This window comes from Ctenopharyngodon idella, chromosome 24 (genome assembly GCF_019924925.1).
Source record: "Ctenopharyngodon idella isolate HZGC_01 chromosome 24, HZGC01, whole genome shotgun sequence".
Taxonomy (NCBI): domain Eukaryota; kingdom Metazoa; phylum Chordata; class Actinopteri; order Cypriniformes; family Xenocyprididae; genus Ctenopharyngodon; species Ctenopharyngodon idella.
Window position 1 is genome coordinate 12,900,873 of NC_067243.1, and position 16,126 is coordinate 12,916,998.

General features: G+C 37.2%; 1 protein-coding gene across 2 annotated transcripts in view; it reads right to left on the minus strand.

The window, feature by feature from the left end:
* Positions 1–11,529, minus strand: part of tead1a (TEA domain family member 1a) — a 45,283-nt gene extending 33,754 nt beyond the window's left edge. Inside the window, exons 1-2 of one of the 2 annotated variants that reach the window (XM_051884376.1) lie at positions 11,341–11,511; positions 10,923–11,024 (exon numbers count right to left, since the gene is read on the minus strand). The gene's annotated coding sequence lies outside the window, so the exon portion shown is untranslated. Of the gene's footprint in view, positions 1–10,922; positions 11,025–11,340 lie in introns of both variants that reach the window. The other variant, XM_051884377.1, reaches the window with a different exon arrangement.
* Positions 11,530–16,126: the final 4,597 nt, after the last annotated feature.

Genomic DNA, 16,126 nt, shown 5'->3' on the forward strand with positions numbered 1-16,126 from the left:
TTTTTGCGTTACATTTTTTTTTTTTTTTGAAGGTCCCACCAAAGGTGTTGCATTTTTAAGATGCCGTGTGAAGTTAAAAATAGTACAACGATGCATCTTAATGTGACTGTTCACCCCAAAATTAAAAATTCTGTCATCATTTACTCACCCTCACATCAATCCAAACTTGTAGGAGTTTCTTTATTGTGAAAAACACAAAAGATGATATGTTGAAACATATCAATGGGGACAAAAATGTTTTTTTTTTTTTTTTCAAAATATCTTCTTTATGTTCTATGTTTTATGTTATATCAGTGTTGGGGAAAGATACTTTTAAAAGTAATGCATTACAATATTGCGTTACTCCCTAAAAAAGGAACTATTTGTGTTACTTAGTTACTTTTTATGAAAAGTAATGCGTTACATTACTTTTCCGTTACTTTTTCTCACCTGGGGTGGGCTTGCTTGTTTATTTTTTAATAACAAAAAAAGTTTTATTTTTGGCAAATGTTAAAGGATTAGTTCACTTTCCAATTAAAATTTCACGATAATTTACTCACCCCCATGTCATCCAAGATGTTTATGTATTTCTTTCTTCAGTCGAAAAGAAATGAAGGTTTTTGAGGAAAACATTCTAGGATTTTTCTCCATATAGTGGACTTCAATGGTCTCCAAACGGTTGAAGGTAAAAATTACAGTTTCAGTGGAGCTTCAAAGGGCTTTAAACAATACCAGACGAGGAATAAGGGTCTTATCTAGCGAAACGATCGGTCATTTTCTAAATTTTTTTTAAATGTATATGCTTTATATAAACAAATGATCGCCTTCAAGTTGTTCCGCCAAAACCGTACTTCCATATTCTTCAAAAAGCTTACGCTATATGTCCTACACCTTCCCTATGCAATTTACGGAACGAACGTGGCGCCAGTTTAGTTTTTTCCGTAAGTAGAATAGGGAAGATGTAGGACATACAGCGTAAGCTTTTTGAAGAATACGAAAGGGCGGTTTTGGCGGAACCACTTGAAGGCGACCATTTGTTTATATATATGTATATACATTTAAATTTTTTTTGGAAAATGACCGATCGTTTCTCTAGATAAGACCCTTATTCCTCATCTGGTATCGTTTAAAGCCCTTTGAAGCTCCACTGAAACTGTAATTTTTACCTTCAAAACTTAGAAACTAAAACACATCGTGCATCACACTCACGTTCTGTCAAACCAAAGATATTTGCAGCTTTGGATGTCAGGACAAATCTCTGTGTTTCGTTATGTGTGCACATGTAACGTCCCATAATTCCCGGCTGTGAGGCGGGCAGCGAGTCCACCCCGGCGCTTCTGCTCAAGCAGAGTGCCAGTCAAAGCCAAGATGTTGTGACTGCTGCAATATGGCAGTGCTTGATGCTGGAGAGCGCAGTGCTTGTGCCGGGGCCTCGGTGGCAGATGGAAGACCGAGATTAGTCATGCAACAATGTACTGTGGTCACACTTACAATACACTTCACCCTCCAGGCAGCCTCAGCCGGCCAAACGAGAGGCATGGGTGCGATCCCACACAAACCGGGAGGCACACATCCACCCCGGGCAGCTGTCTCACTCCCTCTGGTCTACTCTCACTGCCAATGAATGAGGGTATCTCACAGTATACATGCATATGCTTGTGTGTGTCCATGTCCACGGGCGAGAACACCTCTAAAGCGCCAGCTTGTTGTAATTAAATGTAATGATATGTATATGAGTACAGACAGTATTTGCGTGGGGTCCATTTGTGTCGTAATGCTAGCTAACACTCTTACATGTGTATAGATTACAAAATCTGCTTTATTCGATGCAAAACCATCACACTGAGCTCTTTAAAGTGTTCGCGGGAGCCTCTCACTCTCACTTCATTACCAAATTAAGCTGTAATCGAACCGCCCGGTTCTCGTCTGCACATTAGCGGCTCCCTATTGATGAAGTTGGCAGCCGGGCCGATAGAAAACCGCTACATTTCCGCCCGCCTTCACTTTGCGGCTTCAGATAGTTTAAATGTATTAAAGAGACAGTTTACTGGGAATTACAGTCGTACCTTGAGTGAGATGTTTGTAATTGCCCTGTGATTAGTTAAAAGTAATTAACAACTGAACTGTGTATGAACAGTCAAGGGTTTTCAAAATGAGGTCTAGAGGAAAAAATATGATAAACCTGAGAGGGAAAAAAATAACACATATTTTAACAGCAAGATAGACAGATAGATAGATAGATAGATAGATAGAAGTTTTATTAAGTGTTAACAATGAGATTATGTGTTTTTTATAAATCAAGTAACACTGCTTTTGTCATTTTTTACAAGATGGACAAAATTTGTCACTAAAAAAGTCATTCGGTTTAACCAAAATTTCAGTTTTACCGAATGACACTTTTGGTTATACCGAATGACGATATTTTCAAACAATGCTGACAGGCTGATATCTAGCTAGATGGCAAAAGGACAATCAAACATTTTATATTTAGTACAAGTTTTTAAAATATTACAACATTTTCCGTTTTATAGCGGTTGTACCAAATTACCTGATGTTTCGGGACATGCGTATGAGCAAGTTAAAACATTAATTTTTCAAATAGTTAAAAGAGAGTTCGTTACTTTGCTTCATGACCATGTGGTCCTTTGCAGGTGTCTGAATGATGTCACATCCTGTCACATGATATTGACCACATGACTTGATCAAAAATGGTCCCTTTACTCCGGTTACAATGACATCAATGAAATTCATTTTTCCGGACATTCTTTCTCATAACAAAGCATCAACTTCTACACTTAGTTTTAATACCATTTTGCACTATGTTGATATATGATGTTATAAAATCATGCCAGAATAAAAAATATATACATTTATTACATTTTAAGATATTTTAATCTCAAATGGACGGTTAAACCAAATGACCTTTTGACACTTCAAAATCTTTAAATATAAATATATATCTTATTTCCATCACATTTGGGGGTCATTGGCACTGAAAACTCCTGATATATGCACGTCACATGTAAGTACAACATCAAATATTTGTTAATTATGTCAATTAATGTTCATCTCAGTAACTTGAAGAGTGTCAAAAAGACAATAAAGAACAAAAATCATCTGATTCCAATGAAAAACAACAACAACAAAACTTTGTAACGCCACTAGATGCTCCATTCAATTAATCAAAAAGAATGGTTACATTAACCCTCGTAAACCTATTCCACTTTCATAACATGAGCTACATAACGGAGAAGGCTTATTAAGTTATTAAGCGAAGACATAATGAACGAAGGGTTTTCATATATCCAGTATCTGTAAGTGATCGCAAAGAGCCTTCCTCCAGTGCATTTCTAGCGGTGACACGAGATGCACGCACAATGCTATTAGTCTCTATATTACTCTGTCATCAGCCAGGAAATTCAATTAAGGATGACCTAAAAATCCCTTCTTTCAGTCTTTCTCTGAGAGAGAGAGGCTTTTGCATTTCAATGGCATGTGTTGTATAGCGGCCAGCACATCTTGTACTCTGATTGTCAGAGTAGTATTTGCTTAGATGAAACGCTGTCCTTTTATTTCTGCGAAGAAACCACGCCAGAGAATCCTTCCTCAAAGAAACCCTTGCCTTAGACTCCAAAAAAGCATTATATGAGGAAGGCGTCTTGAAGATGCAAGAAATGTGAAGGGTTCTTAAGAAATGGACTGTTGATCCTATTCAGAAACATATGCAAAGAAGCGTCTTTAATCAAAAAAAATTATTCACAACCTTGTAATACATTTTCAGCGCATTCAGTTCTATAACTTGGCATGTGCTTCAAATTAATTCTTTGTCATGCTGATGACTAAAGCGGGGGTCTTACAAAAGTTATTAGTCTTTGAGAAGCCATCCTTGAGATGATATTTACTAATCTAAGATGTACTGAACCCACATGTCCAAGGATTCATTCACCTGAACAGAAATCGCACAGCTCGGCTTGCTCGCTCCCCAGGTTATGACTTTATTTAATGCGGTTTTTGGAGGTCATACAAACTTGCTCATATCCAAGTGAAAATATGTCTGTGAATTGCACTGCATGGACTCCTAAGGGGAGTGGGCATGTAAGCACTGTTGTTATTGCTTTCCCCGCAGCTATGTAATCCTCTCAACCAAGTGCTAATGACCCAAAGTGACGGCTGGACTTCTAGAAAGTTATTGTCCAGTGGGCAGAGAAAGCTGGTTTTTACAAAAGCAATAATGCTAGAAAGGTTTTGCACTCACTTTCACTCAAATAAATCATTAATTTAGCAACATGGAATCAGATTCAATGAGTATAAAAGTATCAAATCTGATTTACACAAGTAAGACATGTTCCAGAATCAACATCTTTGTTGTTTATGAGTGAATTAATGAGTGGAACTAACATTAAAATTCTGTCCGATACAGATAAGCTGATTATTATTTTTGTGTTGTGGCTAGTATTAAAATTCTATACACTAAAAACTAAAAAACACTAAAAACTAAAACCATTTTAAATGTTACATGTGAATTTAGACATCACAAACTATTAAATATGGTGAGATTACATTAATTAATTAAGATTACAAATTAACTTTGTAAGCATTAGATGATGGTAAAGACCATTTAAATGAAAAATAGAGGAAATTAATTACCCAATATCTACTGATGTTGATAAATTACAAAAAAAATCTCTTTTCAGTATATCAACCGATAACCGATAAATGGCCGATAAATAATATTTTTTATTATTTTGTAAAATCAATGCTACAAGTGAATTTGGGCATCACAACATTATAATGTACAGTATAAGAAATGGATATTCATTTGGAGATTTGCAAAAGACTGATTTTTTACCGTGTTATTAAATTATTTGTGTTTTTAAAGATGAATTTTAAGTAAGTGTTAAAATGAGCATGCACAATTAAATATCCAATATTAACAACAATAAATTTAAAAAAATCCCAATCAAATCTCTAAAATATATACATAATAAGGTAATATAAAATTCCGCTGATAACCGATATGGTACCGATATATTGTGCATCACTAGTTAAAACACGTGAATCAAACATTACATCACCTAATTAATATTAATATTCAAGGTTATAATATGTCCCCTCATGTTCCTAAAATATAATTGGTTGGTATAGGAAAGTTGATTCAGGACAATGTCCTACCTTCACCCAAAAAGTGAAAATTAATCCATGATTTACTCACCCTCAAGCCATCCTAGGTGTATATGACAGTGTTGTAGTACTCGAGACTCGCTCTTGAACTCGGTCTCGAGACCATATTGTAATGGTCTTGGTCTTGTCATGGACTCGTGTGCATTTTGACTCGGAATTGACTCGTACTCAAACATATTAAGAATCGGACTCATTCCCGAGTCCACTCGAGTCCCATTCAAAATATTTAATGATTATTATTATTTCTGTAAATTGATGTTTGGTTGACACGTCCAATGATTGGTGATTTTCTTGTGTGCAACTTCGCATGACTTGAGACTAACGTTAGTGCAAAGGCAGCAGGACTCGGGTAGTAGCGGGAAGTCCGGATCATTTTACTGACTCGGATCTTTGAATCTCGTTCAGCAAAATGAACAAATCTTTTTTTCAAGTCATTTCGTTCATTCTAGCAGAATATAATTGAAATGTTACATTTCAAATTCCCCAACACATACTACTTGCGCAAACGTTTATCACATTTGTAATAAAAAATGAACTATAGGCTAATACAGCCACGAAGGCCAAATTATGAGTAAAAAATAACTGATTAATTAATTGCTTAGCAGGGTTTGAGGCTATGCAGTCTGTTAGTTCACCTCACCTCCAGATCAGAGTCGTTCTTTTGTCACCTCACATTTATCACGTCTGTTCCCCAGAAAGATTAGATACCTCTCGTGTCTAGAACTCCAAACATTCTGGTCTCGGTCTCGACTCGGACTCAGCCCTCTCTGGTCTCGGTCTTAATTCGGACTCAACATACTCTGAACTCGGTCTTGACTCGGACTCGAATGAGCTGGTCTCGACTACAACACTGGTATATGACTATCTTCTTTCAGACGAACACATCGGAGATATATTTAAAAGTATCCTGGCTCTTCCAAGCTTTATAATGGTAGTGAATGGGGGGCCAGATTTTGAAGCCAGAAAAAGTGCACCCATCCATCGTAAAAGTAAAGCAAAGCGATGGGTTTTTGTAAGAAAAATACCCATATTTAAAACCTTATAGTCTAAAATAACTAGCTTCCGGCAGATGACCGTATGCATACTGCACAAGTCGACTTGCGCCACAAGAGTAACTCCAGACGCAATGTATCAATGCGTATGGCCGTATTAGCTAGTTATTATAGTTAATAAAGTTTTACTTTTTTTTCAAAAACCTATTGCTTCACTTTAGAAGGCCTTTATTAACCCCCCGGGGCCGTGTGGAGTACTTTTAGGGTGGATGGATGCACTTTTTTTTTGTTTGTTTCAAAATCGGCCCCCATTCACCACCATTATAAAGCTTGGAATATTAGAATGGAATAAAGGGAATAAAGCCAGGATATTTTTGAGGGTGAGTAAATCATTGGATAATTTTCATTTTTGGGTGAAAGTAGGACATGGTCCACTCCTGAATCAACTTTCCTATACCAACCAATTATATTTTAGGAACATTTTTGGGTGAACTAACCCTTTAAATGACTAAATAGAGTCACTAAAGTGCCAGAGGCCACGTACAAGGTTCACTTCCTTGAAAACAATCCAGGAGTGGACCGGCTTCCTCTCCAGTATTGTGGGGCAGACATGTTCTGTGATCACTCCACAGGCTCTATTCTTCTAAAGCAGGCTATTTTTCGCTGAGTCAGACCCCGCTATTATCCAATGTCTTCCTGGGGTGCCACTCTCCCCACGCCGTCCCACAATGCCTCCTCCAGGAAATGGAAGAGACGACGTGTTCAAATAAGTGTGAGCTCCCAAGAAGCATAACCAGTGTTTGCTCATAACCTTTCCTGACCATCCAGCAGGGGACAAATACATTTACTCCAAAGGGTGCCGTGAACCGCGCTCTTTTCCCGATTTACTACAGATACGGTTTCGCACAGAGAATACAGACGGTCCTTATAAACGCAGAAGAAAGTCTTTTCAAAACTCACAGTACATCTGACCAAATTGTATCAAAACAGAATTGCTCGCCCTTTCTTGGCATCTCCTGAAATCTATCTAGGACACAGCGGTGTCTTTTTTTAATCTACTGTCCCAATAGGAAGGTTTTTGTGTATTGTTTTTTGTTGTTGTTGTTGTTGGTTTTTGTTCAGGAGTATGTCTTTTTTTTCTTTTCTTTTTACTACACTATCATCAAAAAGGATGTATTTTATGAACAAGCTACTAACTCTACCCTGAAATGCTATTTTAACATCGGTATAAACTGTAAACTGGATGAAATAAAGTAAAGCTGTAAGACCACCTCTGATTAATGCTGTACGGGAGGTGAATAATGGTCTGTTTAACTGGAACTCTGAGGTTTGCGTTTGTGTCAGGAACTGACTCATTTAGTGACTGATTTCACTCTGACTCTCCCTAAGCTGTTGTTCTGACATTTCCACTGAGCTGAAGGAACATTAAAGGAAAAACATACTTGATGATAATAAAATAACCTAAAGCTTTTTAGTATTTATCAAACCACACAAAGCCATGATCTTTACACACAACAACAGCATTATCACATGTATTTCCCGAAACTTTCCACTGTTCTTCTTTCCTTCTCTCTTTCTTTTACTTTACGATCTATCTATCTATCTGTCTGTCTTGATAAATCTATCCATCTATATCTAAATCGATAAATCTATCTATATCTAAATCGATAAATCTTTCTATATCTAAATCGATAAATCTTTATCTAAATCGATAAACCTATCTATCTACCTCTAAATCGATAAACCTATCTATCTATATCTAAATCGATAAATCTATCTATATCTAAATCAATAAATCTATCTATCTATATCTAAATCGATAAATCTTTCTATATCTAAATCGATAAACCTATCTATCTATATCTAAATCGATAAACGTATCTATCTATCTTTATCTAAATCGATAAACCTACCTATCTATATCTAAATCGATAAATCTTTCTTTATCTAAATTGATCAATCTGTCTATCTATCTCTAAATCGATAAATCTATCTTTTTTCATAAAACTTTTTTCCAAAATCACTCAATTATCTATTTGCTTGTCTTTTTGTCTGTCTGTCTATCTATCTATTCTGATGTAATCTATTTCTTTCACACCAATTCACTCAAGTATCTCTTTTCTTCTTTCTGAATTAACTCAAAAACATTTCCATAAGCTAAATCCAGCAACATTTACAAGCTAGCTAAAAGTCTGTCCAGTGATCAGCCTCGAGCAGACGTGCTGACGTCAGTGGCAGCGTTCCAGTAAGGGTCTCTCTCTGGCTGTCCTTGGTCTCGTGGAGCGGTGGGCTGTGTGGAGAGAGCGGTCCTTTTGTGACAACAGAGTTTACCTCAGGGCACGGCGTGGGCCTCCCGCTGCCCCAGGCCACAGAGGACACCCTATTGTTCCTGTGTTCCCTGAACAAAGCCGGCCACCCGTGCCCCTGCTACACACAGTCCCACTGAGCTATTGTTCCGCTGACAAACTCTCAACCCAAATTTCATTACATATGAATTTTCCTTTGTCGCCCCTTCAGGCCCCCCCCTTGCGTTTTTGCTCCGACAAATCTTTTCGGGTTTTGTATACCCCCCCCCCCACACACACACATACACACCCTCTCCAGTTATCATACAAGACTTGTGGTTTTGTGCATGCCAAAAGAAAAGGATGAAACTGCAATGAACTCACAAGACAAATGTTATATTAGTCTGTATATGGTAAAAAATTAGCATCAGTCTACACAGAAGACCTTTTCGCTGTATTAAAATTGCGCATTTATCTTCTTTTGATAAGCAAAAATGGCTAAAAAAAAAAATTTTTTAATACAATGCTGGTCATAAGCACCTGTTGCTTAAATACCTGGAATTTGGAAAATACGGCACAAGAAAGCTTCTCAATGCGCAGCAAAACTCAGGATTATTTTTGGCTTTTTAATTTTAAAAAGTATAAAATATCTCACTATGTTGATGACAAATGTCTAGACCAAAAGTCTGAATATTTCTCAATGAGGTTTTTTTTTTTTTTTTAATGAAAATCTAAACAAAATGGACGGAATATTTATCAGATGCATACAATTTTTTGCTCAGTTCCCTTATTAAAAAATTTGCAATTATATTAAACCACAAAAAAAGTAACATTTCTTACTAAAACTGTATTTAAAGCAAGGGTACATCAATTACAAGTGCCAAACTATTGTACTTTGGCTACATAAACACAGTCCCTCCTTTCCTAAATTCACTCAAACACCCTCTTTGCATAAAAAGACATGTAAAAGAAAGGACAAAATACAACATAATGGTGTTGATAAGCTAAATTACCAGATAACATCGAGGCACACACAAGCCATATGGTGCCTCCACCACTATCGCCTGTTGCTGGCATAACAATGGAGTTGGCTAGACGGTGAGTGGCAGCAACAGTCAAACAAATGGCCGTTCCTCTGAATTAGTCCAGCGCCAGAATGAATACACAGTTTAGCATCTTTCAGCCTACAGGTGCGCTTAAGTGGCAAACCAGATGTCAGCATGGGAGCGGGACTGTTTGTGGAGTAATTCAGCCGCTCCACGAGCCCCTGCTTCAATAACAGCAGGAACAATGAAGGGCCCCTTCCCCCATTTTCCCACAATCCCGTGCTCCCAGAGGAAGCCGGGTCTAGTGAATCTGCCACATTTTCTCTTCTCTGACAAAGTTTCAATTTATGAAAACAGAAAGTGTAAATAGCTAAATTAACTAATTGATTCTCTCCCTGTAAACACATAAAGTCTATTATTAAAAGGAAGAGAAGAAAACAAATGTTCAGATCACATTTAAAATGTTTTCTGTTTCAAAACGAACACTTAAGTGACCATATGTTCCTACACTTCAAAATGAATGAAAACTGTCACAGATGTTGATTTTTAATACTGATATGAAGTTAAAACATTGTTTAGGAGTGTAAGAATGTATTTCCATTTTTAAAGGCTTTATCTACTCTGTTTACATAAGTTAAATAGACTGGCAAGTCAAAATAACAACACAATGGTGAAGGGGGTCGATCACATCTGAGACAACAAACCACTGTCAGACAGCAGTTGGGGAGGGGGGGCAACAAACAACAAAAAAGAAAGACAAAAAAAAAATAATACTACAAATGTACTATGTCTTAAGCACATAATGTTTACAATGAAACACATTTATTAAACTTTTCGCAATACCAAAACACACAGATTGCACAAAATGGATGAATTAAGCCCTCCAAGTCCAGTCAGTCAGTTTAGCCCTTAAAAGTTTTCTCTATCTTCTTGATATCTCTTACATGTTATTTAAATGGAAGACTGTAAAACTGAAAATTGCAATAAAATTGGAAAATAGCAATAAAGCATATTTCATGTTTCTTCCCTCAAGCTAGCTAAAAAAACACTTACTTGGAAATATGACAAATGAGACAGAGTGTGTCCCAAAAATATGACACATGATGCCCAAAAATGCTGTCTAGGTAGTCAACGCACAAGTTTTTGAGACAGTCTTAGACCAGGGACTAATTTTAGTCTGAGGGCTTTCAAACGTCCAGATTAATTATTAACAGGGGCTGGACCATGGACTTTCTCCCTAATCCTTTATTTATGTACACAAAACTGGCGTTTTTTTCTGAGGAAAGCAAACGGGAGCGGGGTGTTAACCGGATCAAATAATCGCCTAAACATCCACAAGTCACTGAGGTCAAGTTAATAACCAGAAATCAATGACACTGATTCAGTCGTGCCAGAAACATGAATCACAACGTTTACTACTGAAGTAAATATGAACTTACTGTTACAACGAGATCGGGGTAAACTAGTTGGCACAGATCGAAGCAAAAAGTGTTTTCTGAACCTCCACAAGTGATGAAAATCTCTGCGGGTATTTGCACAATCTACAAAAAAGGGAAAACATGAATCGTTTTATTTAACTACCTCGTTTGGCACACTGTTTTTTCCTTTTCTTTTCAATTTTCGTCGTGAAAGGCTGCCGTGTCACTTTAAGAACTGGGAATAAAACTATAGCCACTATTCTCTCAGTAGCCTATTTATTTATTAATCCATAATATACACACCAAAGCTTAGTATAACTAGTAGCAAAAAAATAAATGTACCATTCTTATACTTCAAAGCAATTTTACAGAAAATCTAAATAGCGTTTATAACTTCACATCGCTTGTAACAACTTAGTAGTATAAAGCACAAACGTACCTCAGTGTTTTAAATGTGCGTGATGCAGAGTAATCGGATCGAGCGCACGCTCTGATTTATTTCCAGCTGATCACTTTTTTTCTTCTTGTCGGAGCGCGAGAGCGCGACAATTCTGCGTATCTAACAACGATGTGAAGTATGCGCGGAATGAGGGCAAGAATGAAATGAACGCGAAGAACTGAGTTTGCGTTGGGGGCGGGAACAGAGTGACGTCCCTCGCAGAACTCCTAGGGGGTGGGAGGGGCCGCCACTGTGTGTGTGACTGAAGTGGTGAGGATTTTTGATTCATCAGTAACTCGAATCTTTTGAATCCCTTCACTGAAGACTGAAGAAATTGTTTTTTTCATCGAGTACAGTTGGCCCTCTGGGGTCGGTTGCATAAACCACTAAGACTAGTCTTAAAAGTTTGGTCGATTGGTCTAATGTGAAACCGAAAAGTAAGATTGATTATCCCTGGGTCATAGTTCTTTAGACACAGTCTTAAAGGGACAGTTCACCTAAAAATAAAAATATTGTCATAATTCACTCACCTTCAAGTTGTTCTAAACCTGTATATATTTCTTTGTTCTGCTGTACACAAAGGAATATATTTGGAAGAATGTTTGTAACCAAGCAGATCTCGCCCCCCATTGACTATCATTGTATTTTTTTTCCTACTATGGTAGTCAATGGGGGGCGAGATCTGCTTGGTTTCAAACATTCTTCCAAATATATTTCTTTGTGTACAGCAGAACAAAGACATATATACAGGTTTGGAACAACTTGAGGTGAACTATCCATTTAACTTGAAGGGTTTGTTCACCCAAAAATGAAAATAATGTCATTTATTACTCACCCTCATGCCGTTCCACACCTGTAAGACCTTCATTTATCTTCGGAACACAAATTAGGATATTTTGATTAAATCCGATGGCTCAGTGAGGCCTGCATAGCCAGCAATGTCACTTCCTCTCTCAAGATCCATTAAGGTACTAAAAACATATTTAAAACAGTTCATGTGAGTTCAGTGGTTCTATGTTAATATTAATAAGCAACGAGAATACTTTTTGTGCCCCGAAAAAACAAAATAACAACTTTTCAACAATATAGATGATTTCAAAACACTGCTTCGGAGCTTTACGAATCGAATCAGTGACTCGGAGCACCAAAGTCACGTGATTTCAGCAGTTTAGCCGTTTGACAGCAGATCCAAATCACTGATTCGATTCGTAAAGCTCCGAAGCAGTGTTTTGAAATCGGCCCATCACTATATTGTTGAAAAGTTGTTATTTAGTTGTTTTTTGGTGCACAAAAAGTATTCTCGTCGCTTTATAATATTAACCACTGAACTCGCATGAACTGTTTTAAATATGTTTTTAGTACCTTTATGGATCTTGAGAGAGGAAATGTCATTGCTGGCTATGCAGGCCTCACTGAGCCATCGGATTTAATCAAAATATCTTAATTTGTGTTCCGAATATGAATGAAGGTCTTACGGGTGTAGAACGACATGAGGGTGAATAATAAATGACATTATTTTCATTTTTGGGTGAACTAACCCTTTAATGGCTATATTTATGCAACTGGCCCCTGAAGTTACATCTTTACACTATGGCGACACATCATTGGATTATTTATTCAATCGATTCGTTCGGTATCAAAAGGAATTTGCAGTCGCCTTTCTTCCCTATTGTGACATACTGTATATATCCGAGTGAAACAGCTTCTTGAATGAGAAAAAAAAAAAAGTTGGGCGGGAGTTGATTTTGTCAATTGGGAATTGATTGGATCGTATAAATGACATCAATATAAGTGGAAAATGTTGCTCAAAAACATACATTTACACACAAACCGACCAGCAAACTCAACTTTCGGACGCCATCTTTAATTTTCTAGCTCAACAGTCACAGAATGGATGCACAGGATTGTGGGATATCAAAGGCAGTGAAGGATACATCTATGCTGCCTTCAGAAATCGATCAGATGAAGGTATCTCAGGAAACAGGAAGTGAAGCCAACATTAGATTCGGATTGCGTGATTTTTTTGTGATGTCTTCCAACCTTGAAATGTGTCCTCCGATGGCAGCATTTTCCAGTTTTCGGACGCAGCCGAGATGTCATTGCAAGTGGGAGGGGAAGTTAATTTGATTAAAGATTACAAGTGCACATGAATTATATAGTAATTTTTGCAGCCATAAATAAGTTATATTCAATAATAATAATAAAAAAAGAACTGTCCATTTTGATTTCAAGGTGACTTTAAACAACTCCGAGAATAATCTTTAAAGTGACTAAAAATGAAAGTAGCCATACTTTCCTCATCTTACATTTTTCCTACATTTTGTCAACTGATGGGAATAACAGTTATAGGGCTATAGAAAAAAACAACAACAACAATAGCATAGATAAATAAAGGGTTTCGTTTTTACATTTTAGACGTGAGGGTCATTATTACACGTTCATATTTTTTTGGAAACAAAAATCGCTACCGGCCCGCCTACAGGGGGCGATGACGTTACCAAGAGGAGACGGACATATTAAACAATTACATACTGCCCTCATGTCCTCTCACGTCCAAAAGTAAGTCTCTCAGACGTTTTCAGCAGAGTTTATGTGTATGTATGTCATATGTATTTGCATCACATTGTGTAAAAATGAATGAGGAAACATTGAAATAAACATTAAAGTTACCACTGGATCCACAGAAGGGTTGTTAACAGTAAAAACAGACAAAAGCTGTAGTCAAGGAAATGCTTTGACTGTTTCTACACAATATGGTAAACAGAAGCCCACTAAGCTTTAGTGATTCATTAATGTAAAATATTTACAAATACAGTCAAATGTATGCATATTTATTTTTCCATCAAGAAGGGTAAAAAGGACAAAAAAAAAATCTATCATCTCTTTTATAATGAACAATATAAGTGAAAGTGCTTGTTATCCAGTTTTAACTTTGCCAGGTTTACAAATTTAGTGATTTTAATAAATAAACTGGTAATTTAACATAAATCAAGTGTAGCATTAGTTCTGACAGGTCACGTCAGTCAAGCTCGCATCAGCTGATCCACGTCTACCTATAGGAATGTGACGCCTATCACAGCATCCCTATATAAGGTCCATTAAAGGAACACTCCACTTTTTTTGAAAATAGATTTTTTGAGGCAAATTTTTTTGCCTAATTTTCCAACTCCCCTGGAGTTAAACAGTTGAGTTTTACCGTTTTTGAATCCATTCAGCCGATCTCCGGGTCTGGCGGTACCACTTTTAGCATAGCTTAGCATAGTTCATTGAATCTGATTAGACCGTTAGCATCTCGCTCAAAAATGACCAAAGAGTTTCGATATTTTTCCTATTTAAAGCTTGACTCTTCTGTAGATACATCGTGTATTAAGACCGATGGAAAATGAAAAGTTGCGATTTTCTAGGTTGATATGGCTAGGAACTATACTCTCATTCCGGCATAATAATCAAGGAAGTTTGCTGCCGTACCATAAGTGCAGCAGGCGCAATGGTATCACGCAGCGCCTGTGACCCCCTGCCTGCACAGGGAGCGTGCCTTGCAACCATGGAGACATTTGTGAGAGACATTGAATATCATGGTACGGCAGCAAAGTTCCTTGATTATTACGCCGGAATGAGAGTATAGTTCCTAGCTATATCGGCCTAGAAAATCAAAACTTTTAATTTTCCGTCGGTCTTAGTACACGATGTAACTACAGAAGAGTCAAGTTTTAAATAGGAAAAATATCGAAACTCTTTGGTCATTTTTGAGCGAGATGCTAACGGTCTAATCAGATTCAATGAACTATGCTAAGCTATGCTAAAAGTGGTAACGCCAGACCCGGAGATCGGCTGAATGGATTCAAAAACGGTAAAACTCAACTGTTTAACTCTAGGGGAGTTGGAAAATGAGCCTATTTTCAAAAAAAAGTGGAGTGTTCCTTTAAGTATTATTAGCAGCTTTATCGTGTTGCTCAGGAGCTAATTACCCTCCTCCATCCCCAGCTCCTCCTCTCGTCCACAGTCAGGACTTGTTGATATTCCTCTTCAAATCAGACTGTCATTTATCTTGATTTATGTTGTCACACTAAATTATTGTCATTAAGAAGAACATTATTGATATCTGCAATACATTTATGTTGGTTCTGTTCTGTTTACTCTAAGGTGGGTTATTGCTGGAGTTCTTGCCCAGAACAGAACCATACCGCCAATCCAAACTGTATGCTACTTTTCAACCATCTTTGACGATAGTGGTCCTGACAGAAATGTGCATAATACTAATAGAAAAAGGAGAGAGGCTTGATTTTAAAAGCTAGGAAGAAAATGCTGCTCTCATCAGAAACAGCACTTGTTAACTGAGCATTTGTTAAAGATTTAAACATACATCCAGCAAACACACTTCACAGAAACGGGTAAACATATAAAATCCTTAAAAATCAATATGTGCTTTTACAGGAGGAGCGAACAGGAGCAAAATGAAGGGGTGTAATTAAATGGTCATATAATTGGATCTGGAGAACAAGCAATGAAGCAGCTTGTTAACTTGTTACTGTTACCCCGTGAGATCAAGCCAGCGTGCCTGAGCCTGCCATTAGCAGAATGTTGTTCTCACAATCTATAGGGACGCAGTGAACGACATGAAAAGGAAACAGTGAGGAAGACCTTGTGCGCTTCTCTTCCCCAGAACCATATTCACAGATGTCATGTCGTTCTTAGATATGACATTCAGATGTGATGTATGAATGTCCATATGAATCAAGTAACGAATATAAATGCTCTTTAGCAGATTGGAGGTCATGGCTTTCCT